Raw genomic sequence first — 11,671 nt, 5'->3', positions numbered from 1 at the left:
ACAATGAAAGATGATGATTGAAGTTAGAACCAACTGTTTGGTTTCTGTAAGGCTCTGCAGATAGAAGCCTCTAGTAATAAATGCGTAGTCATTTCTGTGTTGGTTAATTAACAGTAATATATTCTCCATCAGTGCTGACTTGGATTTCTTTTTCAGTGTGAAAGAGAGATGACGGGTAGTACATGACTGAAAAAAAAAGTGCTTGGTTTTGAATAAGGAGATATTTTATTACATGACAATTTTCAGAAACTTTTTTTTTTTTCTGATATAGCTAGAAATTTATGTGCAAACAGTTTTTAAGTTTTCTCGACTTACTGTCTTTTAATTGTAAGGTCAGGAAAGAGGACAGCCAAAAATTCCCTGGCCAGTTTGATGAAGTTGATGCAGTTTATTGATAATGTGTTGCTCTTCAGGAGTAATTGCATATAGATAACTTCAGGGAAAAAAAATAAAACTGGAGTGTTTTGGCTTTTGACATTCTCAATTTAAAAATGTTTGTTGAAAACTGGTACTGAACATCAGTAATTTTTGTTCTTAAAACAAGTTAGCTTCCTATGCCAGCCACTTAAAATACTTTTAAATGTGAATTTCTTCCAGAACAAGGCAGAAAGGATGTACTTAGAAAACCTTTTAACTTGGATTGCTAAAGCTACAATAGTTATTAATACTGAACTACTTTAAAGATCTCATAAGACCCCTTTTCCAAAAAGTATGTTTGCAATAGTCAGTTCTTCTATTTGTTTATGTAAATTCCATGCTGTACCTAGAATTAAGATTTTTGATAACGTACCTAGCTTGCAGATGAATATAGAAAGGATTAATGAAATGACCTGTTACAGGCCAGATTTTTATGCTTAAATATTGCATCAGTATGATTTTTTAAAATGTAGGTCATGGGATTAGCATCCGGAAATGTGAGTATTTTGGCAGTAGGGCTCTTGTCTCTTGTCTTCCGTGAAGGCAGCTTGAGTTCGTTCACTGTTGGTGGCAGGAGCTGGGCTGCTGCGCTGCCGGGCTGTGTGTTACGCTGCTCTCTGCTGATCAGTGTTACATTTTAAGAGATGGCAAACTACCGTCACGGCTTATTTTCAAATACTTCTTAAATATAGGCAATGATGAGTCCTCGGGTCTTAGAAAATCTGGGCATGCAAGCAGAAGCTGGTGGATTATGCAAAGCAGATGGAGGTGGAGTCGGGTGATCGTTCAGTAGCCCTGCTGTACTGCGTGGAAATAGCCTGTGACACATGGAGGATTTTGGGCATAGAAGTTAACTTTTTGTGAATTAGTTTGTAACACATTTGGAGGAGACAAAGGTGTAACATTTTCTGAAACAAATTTAATTTGGGACTTTGAATGTGAAACTGTCCTAATGAATGTGGGCTTTGCAAGGCATTACAAAGTTTCCATATTAGTTACCAGCTGGTTTCTACCATGAATTTTCTGAACTAAAAGCTGAATTATTTTTTGCTGAGCACTAGAAGCTATATATGATGTTTTTTTCGCTGTTATTATTGTTACTTACTGTGTGTTAAAACTGCTGCCCTCACAGCTTATTTGAAGGCAGACTGACGGAAGGCCACGTTGACTGGTCACAGACTGTTTTGTGTAGATCTCTTCTGTCTGGATTTTCCTGTTTCATGTGCTGTTCTGTGTGAGCAAAGCTCCAGGATGGAGGAATGTAGCCAGAACTTCAGTAAGGCCCTAGAACCGAGCTCTGTTCCTTACCCAGTGATCTTCCAGTGTTTCATGCTGCTTTGAGTAATTTTTTTTTCCTAATGCAATGTCAGCAGTGGAGGAAAAGTGCACAAATCCCTACAGGAGGAAAGTGCTTTCCAGATTTCTGGAAACAGGTAAAGAAAAACTAAGGAAATGTCACTTGTGATGTTAAAGTTATGGTCAGCTCTTGAAGGAGCAATATCCATACGGATATCAATATCCTTCCAAGCTTTTTGCTGTCTGATAAAGCTGCTTATGATGAAAGTTAGGACCGATCCATCAAACTGAGGGTAGTTTTGTGTGTACAGAATAGCACTGAAACATAGCTTTACATTTCTGACTTCTAGTTGCTGTTTCCCAGTGGCATAACTGGGATTTTATGTTGTTGGCAGTGATTGGGAAAGGTCACATAATCTCTTGGGTTTTAAGATACTGTTCTGTGATAGTAATCAGCTATGTAGTGTGTAAGAAATAATTTTAATAAAGGAAAGTAGCCTCCAATTGCTAGTGTTACTGCTGTTATCTCTGCCATGTAGCTTGATACGTTAGTGTGGTGGTAAGCGCTGGGTGCCTGGTACGAAGCATCCTAAAGCAGTGAATGTCTGCCCGTGTCCAGCCCTCCTTGCTGGGCGTCCCCTTCACATGGGTGGGTGTTGCTAAGGGAGATGGATTAGATCAGCAAAGTGACTTCATTTGAAGTGTTTTTTACCTTAATAGTAACACTGATGGTTGCTAGCAATCTTCTATTAGTTTGGGTTTGTTTTTTTCCTGTAATGGAATCATTGCTGAGTGCCTTGGCTATCCCGACCTTATGTACCAGTCTTGTAGGAAGATGGTTTATGCAATCATTTAAGATTGAAGTGGCATGATGGTTGTGGAAACTTGATTTTACTAGTGTTGACGGAGATCTAATTTAAATTACATTGACGAACCCCCTCGTCAGCCGCCTTCAGGCTGGGCAACTCTCAGCACCTCCTCATCAGAGCAATGCTCCAGTCCCTTCATCAACTTCGTGTCTTTTGGCTGGAGGCTCTCCAGTAATCTGGTGAGTGTTGGGGTTGAGAGAGTTTGAGGCGAAGTTGTCACCTCGGTGTAACTACTTCAATACATTTAAATTAAAAGCCATGAGACTGACAGCAGTGAGTACCTGTAGGGAAGCTTTACCCGGAAGTTACGGTGCTTTTGTCCTCTGAGAGTTGCTGCAATTTTTTCCTTTTAGTCCAGCCCGCTGTGCAGAAGGCTGTGGGCAAGGGGACCCTGGTTGTTCCCCCAGCCGTCTGTGGGGCTGGCTGACCTCCAGGTGCTTTGGTGTAATGGTGTAACCACTTGAACCAAGCCTGAAGCATTCTGCGGTACTTTGTTCTCTCCTGTTTTAGAAACCCTAGTTCCTGATGCTGAGAACCTCAAGCTGTCAGCTAAGCAGGGCTATAAGGGCTGATTAAGGCAGTGTATGAAGTACAAGAATTTCTTTTTAATTTTTTGCTGAGCCAGTACTGTGGTGTGATGAATGAGGTAGCCTGTAATTTACATGTTGCTTTTACCAGGCTACATTTTATCTAAAAATGGAAAGCTGTGGCAATTCAACTCTCTCTCTTAAGTGGTTTGCCTAGTTTTGTTCTTAAATGAGCTCCATCTGTAATGCAGAATTGAAGATATCTCAGTGCCAGGCTTGCATTCTGCAGGCATCACAGGATGCTTTCCGCATACCTAGCTGAAAATCTAACCTGATTTAAAAGAATAAACTGAATTTTGTGGAAAAGCTTGCTTTATGCTTTCTTACTCTTCTTGCAGGCTGCTTAAAGTAGCTTTTTTGTTTTGTTTTTGTTTTTCTTTTTTGCAGAAAGCATATGAAATCTGCAACACCTCTCCTGCATTAATGAGGGTGCAGCACAGGACAATAATGGTGTGTGTTTTGGCCTTTGCTCTTGTGTATTCTGTGTGCTGTTAGTGTTCCAGTGTAATTTTACTTGTTGACGTTTCAGGTAATTCTCTTGGAATTCCACTAGATTTCATGATGTTTGCAGTGTGGATAAATTACTCTGTGAACTTCTGAAAGATGAATAGTGGTTCTTTTTTTCAGATGTTAAAACGGTCATGTCAGACGTGTTTGTTTCCTTAGGGGTGCAGGGAGGGGGAAGAAATTTGGCCTCCAAGCGTGAGTTACTGTTTTATGTCTGAAAGTGTGGTGTTCTGGCAGTAACAAGCAAAACTGCTTACGCTGGGAGTTTCATAATCGCAGTACTAAACTGTTCATCTATAAATGGGCTTGGATGAGGATGACCCATATCCTAAGTAGCTTAACCTCCATACCGAGCGCTGAAGTAGGTGGTAAATTTTACAGCTAATAGTGAACTGTAAAATCAGAAACTTGCATTGCATGTAAACGGTTCAGTTTAAAGTACATCAAGTTGTAGACAGGCCTTCTGATTTAAGATAACTTCGCTTCATTACATTCTTGCTTTATGCCTAAAATAATCTTTCGCTGTCCTGATGCAGTGGGTTTGAAGGTGTACACTCAGGTTTCCATTGACGTGACTCGTGGCCCTTGTTTTGCTCTGTGGTAGGAGAGATCCCAGCTCTTTCAAATGTATGCATAGTTGTGAACAGCCCAAATCATGGGGTGAATGATAATCATTACTTTGTGCTGCCAAAGGAAGAAGTCTGAAATTTCTTGAAGCCTTCTCAATTTGCTGTGAAGCCAATTTGTATGTTATATTGTTAATGTCTTCCAGCGTGCAATGTGTTAGTTGTTTAATATGCCAATTATTACTTTTTCGTATCTTCAGTGGTTAGAAGTTGTCGCCCTTCTAGAGGGAAGGGTGTTGTGCTCTCACTTGAGCGCATTAGTAGGAGGTTTATGTAACTTCTTCTGATAAAATAGATATCTTGATATTTAACTGTGCTTAGAAAGCAAGCATACCTCAGGAACAGTATTGAGCAGAAATCATTTCAGTGCTTTGAAAATGTACATTTTGGGGGGCGCTTTGCAGAGCAGAGAAAATCCCAGTGCTGTGTGAGTGAGACAGTGTTCTGTCGTAACCCTAAACACTGTAACAGTAGGGAATTCTGTATTGCTAGGGGAGAGAAGAACTAGTGGTCTGAGGTTTGCAAGAGTTTTATTTAAAAAGAACATTAAAAACTTCTTGAGCAAGTCTTTTGGTTATGTTAATATTACTACTGAAGCAGTGTACCTCTTCTTCATGAAGATAAGCCAGCTGTTCACATTAAGTAACAAAAAATATCTCTGCCTTCATAGTATTTGAAGTTCTGCTAAATTTGTTAAGAAATTTAAGCTATTTCTTAATCATTGGACTCATTCTGATGTTTTTCTTTTCAGAATTTACATGTTTGACAGCAGAAGTTGGCTTTCTACTGTAGTAAGAGAAAATGTAAGTAGAAGAATAAGGTAGTTCCTTTTTTCTAGTGCTTGAGAAACTTGTACTATTTTTAAAAAGTGGCTAACCATTTTTTTAGCTATTTCTTAGTCTATGCAAGTCTACCTATTTTCAACTGTAGTATGCGTGCTCTTATGTCAACAGGAAGGATTTTAAAATGGCCAGGAAACTTGCTAAATAATAGATGTTAGTGCCTGCCTGCCTTCAGAAATGGAACTGGCAAAGCAGAGGGAGACCATAGATGAAACTGTTTCATCTCAGTAGGGCAGGGAACTGTAATAAATAAGATGATTAGAACAGTTATTCTCTCATGAATGAAAAATTACTTATCAGCCATGTGTGACAAAACAGGGCCAAATTTCTTGTTAGCAAAGTGGTTCTTTGTCAGACCGTTCTTTTCAGTCTTCCTGTATTAAAGCAGAAGCAAAAAGTTTCAGTGTTTATATTCTGTGTAATTGAAATTGCTACTAATATTCTTGGAAAAGTGGAACTTTCATTACCTTCCTGACTATTAACTAAAAATGTTTCTGCATCTTGCAAAGCCCTTTAGTCTGTGGTGAGCATTACTGGTTAGTTGTGTGTTGAATAGAAAGGAGTTTTTCAGTTAGATTTTTTTTTTCTTCTTCCATCACTAGATACTCAGCTATTTTTCAGAAAGCAAGCAGCAAGCTAACCCATCTCCTGAGGTGTTCTCTCATAACTTGAGTTGGTCAACCCTAGACACCTTCTGTGTTCTTTTTTGGAGGTGTGGAAACTGGAACTGAACTCAGTGTTCCAGGTGTAAACAAACTGTTGCTTCACACAATGGCATTATGATATTGCCAGTATTTTCTGTCCTATTTTCTATGTAAGCTTTTGTTCTGTTTTAACCAGTACACTGTAGTAAGCCACTGTCTTTGAGCTATCCAGCACATGCTTGTTTGCTTCAAATAAAGCTTCTATCCCAGAAGCTTGTGATCCCATCCCTTTCTTATATGTGGAGACGTGTACTTGGGTCAGAAGGCACCTCTGAATGTTTGTCTTCTATTTGGAACATGTAAATGGTAGAGTGAACACCACAAATTTGTCCCACAGGCAATTCTGATCTTATTTACTGTGTTTTCTGTGGAATACGAGTCAAATAGGAATCAATATGTATTTTGTTTAAGTAATAAAAAAACCCTACAAACCTACAGCTTTTCAAAGTTAATACGATGCCAAAACACTGGAACTGACAGTGGATTGCGTATAATTCCTTTGTCATTGTGAAAATGTACAAGCTGCTGTGCATGTTACTAATAGGATTTATGGTATCAGATAGATTAGCACAGCTTCCTTTAATCAGATGACCTGCTATGAGACTGTCGGGTAGGCATAATGTGAAGTCATTGTTAAAGCTGTAAAGTTTTGGCTCTGTTTTCACAAGTGATGCATGTTTTGTGGTTTTTTTTGGCTGTTTCATACATATTGCAGTGATGTGTATTAGCAGGAAAGGTGTTGAGGGAACAAATACCAGACAGCGTGTTCGTTTGGGAGAAAGTTGATTTAGCTACCCTTATGAAATGAATATATTGGGGTAATGCTTCAACAGTATAAATTTCCTTTGTGTTACCAGACTTCGCTTCAACAATGTCCTGATGGTTTTACTTGTTAGATAGTACTCATGTGCTGTAAAAATACCTTGTAGCAAACAAAGCTTGGCTGCCAAGGGGTAGACCTTTCTAAATATTTGACTTAGCTGTGACTTGAAAAATCAGCGGTCTCTCTATCTGTGGAGGTTATTCACAGGACAGGGTATTTAGGAGAGGATTGAATGTTCCATCTTCTCCATAGGAATGGAGTGGGAAAGGAAAATAAAAATGAACTATTTTGTAAGGTTTGCTTCATTGCTCTTATCAGGTAGTTTTAGAGAAAAATTCTATTTACCTAACTCAAGGATATACGTTTGGATGAGTTCTGTTGTAATTCAGTAGAGGTAAGCATTAGCCTACATACAAAAGTGATGGTATTAATGATATCTCAGTTCCAGTAACGGCTTCATTGTATAAACAGCTTGAGCTCTGGAAAGGATATTAAAGCTGTAGCAATGAAATGAGTGGGTTTGAGTTCTTCCTTAGCCCTTTAATTGTTGTCTTTTCACTGTTTTCTGAGGGGTGAGCTTTATCTTTAAATGAGAGTTGTTATACTGGGATCTTAAACATATCTCTGTTTGCAGGAAGTATTTGTAAGTTTTGTAGATTTCATAAAGTTTTCTATTTTTTCAAAGATTCTGTGCAGAATCTTCTATTGTTCAATATATAATTGACTGCCTGTCTTGTGTGGCATAGAGAAAATCAAAAATGGAAATTTGAGATGAGTGATGTGATGCATCCTTTTGACATAACTGAGTTGCAAAGTTTATCAGGTATGGAGTTAGCTGTAGACAATGCTTGGTTTTCCTAGGTGGGAAATGGGAAAGTGACTCTTCTGTGGGTAACTTGTAAGAAGAGATTAGAGACTTGTGTCATTTGGGGTGGTGAGGAGTAGTAAACTGCCTTGCAAGTACGCATATTATTGTCCCTAGCAAGAAGAGAATTATCTACAAGGTATACTTGTCAACAAGATTAGGGGGAATTATTAGGCTTAGAGCAGAGACACTTAAGCACTTCAGCCTGTGGAAAGGTCTTGAGTGAGTTCAGCAAAGTGAGCGTGTTATTCTTGAGAAGCCTGCCTTCAAGAACACAGTAACATATTCAAAGGAAAGTGAGGTAAGCGTGAGCTTGACTGTTACCTATTTCTTCACATCTGTGGTGATAATTTAGAAGAGGAATGTGGAACTTGAGTAGTGACTTCTGGCACGAGGCTGGCTTGACTTGGAAATTAAGTAACTTCCTTCAAAACACCAGAAATAGAAGCATCATCCTTATCAAACTTACAGTTTCTCTTCTCTTGGAAACCTTATTTTAGAATGTAGTTAAATGCTGTTAGAACGTGCCAAGGAACAAGAGTATATTATTCCATGATGCTAAATTGTGCTTGCTTCAGATGAGCATAAATCCTGTATTGAAGTTTCTGCTGCTTCTGTCTGTAATATGAATAAATCTGTATAAAAGTTTCCTGTGTATCAAGAGTGCCAGTAGGTGAAAACGTTTTCCCATACAGTTAACTGACCTTACCTGTTCCTGTTCTTTTAAAGGTTGTCATTTCTTTCTCCTTTTTTAATGCTGGGTACTAGTAATCTCTGCTGATTTACTGTACAGCTAGTACAGAAATTCAGATGAGGATGAAAACCACAGGTGTTGTATTTTTGGCATAAATTTAATTGCTTAAGATTTAGTGTAAAAGAAATGGGGAAATGGCCAAGTCGATGGGCTGGTTGACCCATAAATTTTACGGTCTGCTTCAGAACACTCCTATATTTTGATGCCCTTGGCTTCATTAGGATTTTCATTTCCTGAGTGTGAGTGAGTTCAGGCAAGTTGGCAGGAATTAGAACTTCCTGTTGATGTTCAAGCAACAAAGACTACAAAGAGAATGTGGAAATCTGGTTTAAACAATTCCTATTGATGCTGTGTCAGAAATGCAGTTCAGAGTTTGGAGCTGCTTGGAATGCTGAAATGTTAACTTAGAACATCAGCTGTAAAAGTGTATTTAACTTCACCTTGCATACTTGCCTACGGATACATGGTATTACAGGTTGGGAAGACTTCCAGGGTTATAGGCACTTAGCTGCAGATTGTCATGCAGCAAATACTGAAGTGTGAGTCCTAGCAAGTGACTGGAAGTCAAGATCCACGTACATATGTCTGGCTAAAGACGTTCGTTGGTTGGGTTCTGTTTGTTTTAATTCTTAGGGGCTTTGAAGGGGTTTGGGCTGTTCCGTCCTTCCATAAAGTGCGAAGGAAATGGAGGCAGAGTCCTGATGCAGAGTGCTGTCTTGAATTGGATGTGAGTTGGGAGTGGAGGCTCTGTGGAGTTACTGTATTAGGCATTTCAAAATGTAATGCAAGTTTTACTTGTGTGAAGAAGGGCACGCGTCTGCCCAAGTTACTGTGCCATCCTGTCAACTGCAGGCTGTGCCTGACTTCCTTTCGGTTTCTTACATGTCTGCATCAGCGTTGCTGCTTCGGTGCTACCACTGGTCAGAAAACACTCGGCACGACTGGGCTGCTTCCTCTGGCTTTGCCACTTGCAGCAGTGCCCATCTGTGCGTGCAGTATTAAGCAACGAGGCACAAGCATGAAATAAGCTTCTCTGACATGGTTTGAACTCCTGTGTGTATGCAAATGACCCGCAATGAAACTACAAGGTTCGGTTTCTGTCAAGTGAACTTTCTCAGTGTGTTTTTTCTTTTTTTACTAGGGTTAGTGTTCATCTCCTTAGACTTCTTTCTATTCCATACAAAGAATTTTTTTTTTTTTTTACTTAAATGTGAGAGGATTTCATTGCATATCGCACAAGCTCTGGTAAAAGTAAGTTGGCACTATTTTAAGCTTTCTGTTACAGGAGGGCATACCTGCTTTGACTGACATTAGATTATTCACCCTATTATATTTTTAAGTAAAGCTGCATGTAAATCTTCAGTGTAATTACCTGCAACTCTGCAGCTGGAATTCTGTGTCCTAAATCTTTATCTTAATCCTGTCATTGAGTTGTTCTGACCTTGAGCAGAACATTTAAGTTTTGGATTGTAACTTCTTTCCCTGTAATAGGGGTGATGCCATCTTTAAAGTCTTTGTACTCTGCCTGGAGAGGCTGGTATTTGTTTAGTGGGAATTGGGCTATTTATTAACTTAGGGAATGTCAGAAATAAGATATTAAAAAGCTGAAAGATCTGAGAATTAGTTGCAGTTTCTTTTTAAAAATAGTTCAATTCCTTTGACAGGAGTAGTGCATGCTAGTTCATAGTAGGGCTGGACTATAGTAGGAGCTGTAGACTGTCATGAACCTGTGCTTAAAAACTGCAGGCAGACCCAGCTGCGGGGTGTTATGTCTTAAATTTACAGGGAACAAAACATCTTGAGAAACAGACAAATGTTCAAAAGAAAGAAAGGTGGTTAGGGGATAATAAAACACTCTTGACAGGTTTTGTCTTAACTGGATTTTGGACTAAGCTGAACAAGCAATCTTAACAGGGCTTAAAGATGACCCTGGAAGCAGAAGAGAGAAGGAGACCTAGTTTCACAATAAAGTGAAGGGCTTTGAAGTTGAACGAATGGAGGCTTTGAGACAGAAACTAACTGAAATTGCTTCTCTAAAATATTTGGGGTTTCAGCCAAGAGTGTAAATTTGTAAATGATTATATGACAAGATAAGACATGTAAATTCCTTAAGGTCCTCAGTTTGGTATACTAGCAAAGAGAGCTTGGAGTTGTATCTGGTTGTGTGGGATAGCACTATTTAGGGAATGCCAAAGCTTTAGCTCTTGAAACTTTATTTCTTAGATAGTTATGTTTGCTCTGCTGCTTTAAGTTGCCTTCACAGTATGTTCTCCCCTACTCTGATTAGGTAAAAATTTGGAAGTTATTCTCATCCTTCCCCTTGGAAAGGACTGCCTAAGAGCTTTAAAAAAAAAAAAACCAACCAAACCCTCATGCTTGCAAAGATAAATAAGCTGATTAAATCTTAACAGAATAATATGTAAAACTGCTAGCAAAGCATTTACATTATTTAATAGTAAAGGGTCAGTTCTGACTAATAAAATGTTCTCAAATGACTACCGGTAGTATGTTTTTATAAACTTTAGGTGCTCTATGTAGCATTTGAAAATGGATCTAATACCTTGTTTCACAGTAAAGTGCAAACTTTATTAGCATGCTTCTTCAGCTTTTTATATTGACGTCAGGCAGAGCTTTTTAAAACAAAAAGTTTAGGTAATGATGAGTTTTAGTATAGAATACTAGTGAGAATGCCAACATTTTGACAGTGTGAAAATGCCACCATCTTTTCGGAACAGACTGGAAGATACCTATATGCCTATTGTATGGGAAAATGGTCCAATAATTGAGGAGCTATATATGGAATATTTGGGAGGGGTCAGTGATGATTGCTTTATTGAGCCTTTATGTTTTTGGCTGCAGAGTACAGTGACAGAGCGATACGTTAGTGAGTAATCTGGGACATATCAATGCTAGGAAAATCAAGTATTGGTGGGGAGAGATGGCTGTGGGCAGTAGTTGCTCGAACTCCTCCCATCACCCTAACATTCAAAAAAAATACTAATTATATTGTGACAATACATAAATGTTAGAATTCTGTCTGGGAACTCTCAGGGTGATGTTTTAGTAATTGACAAGTAAGAACTTGGACAACATTAATGAACTATCTCCTTTTATATAGATGTCAGAACAGCATTTCTCATAACTGCTGTGTTTTGGACAGAGTTCACAATAGGCCTTTTTACAGCCTTTTGCAATTGCTTCTGTCAGTCTCTAAATACTTCCAATTCTTATTCTTTGACAGTGGGATTCCTTACTCTATTAAGTCCTACAGAGATATCTGAATTTTGCGTTTAACCTCTGTATTATGTGCTGGTAAAACTGAGTCTATACAAAGTTAAAACATAAAAATATGAATGAAAGAAAAGATGCCAAAAATAGCAG

General features: G+C 38.6%; 1 protein-coding gene across 6 annotated transcripts in view; it reads left to right on the top strand.

The window, feature by feature from the left end:
* GNB1 (G protein subunit beta 1) overlaps window positions 1-11,671 on the top strand; it is a 45,528-nt gene that overhangs the window by 13,493 nt on the left and 20,364 nt on the right. For 2 of the 6 annotated variants that reach the window (XM_080564500.1, XM_080564502.1), the window contains exons 2-3: window positions 3,557-3,619; window positions 5,054-5,105. The exons of 2 other annotated variants lie outside the window; for them this stretch is intronic. The gene's annotated coding sequence lies outside the window, so the exon portion shown is untranslated. The remainder of the gene's footprint in view (window positions 1-3,556; window positions 3,620-5,053; window positions 5,106-11,671) is intronic. 2 more of the 6 variants (XM_080564498.1, XM_080564501.1) reach the window with 1 other exon arrangement.

This window comes from Anser brachyrhynchus (genome assembly GCF_964034855.1).
Source record: "Anser brachyrhynchus genome assembly, chromosome: 21".
Lineage (NCBI taxonomy): Eukaryota > Metazoa > Chordata > Aves > Anseriformes > Anatidae > Anser > Anser brachyrhynchus.
Note: the sequence above shows the minus strand (reverse complement) of the source record. Positions and strands in the feature narration are given on the sequence as shown.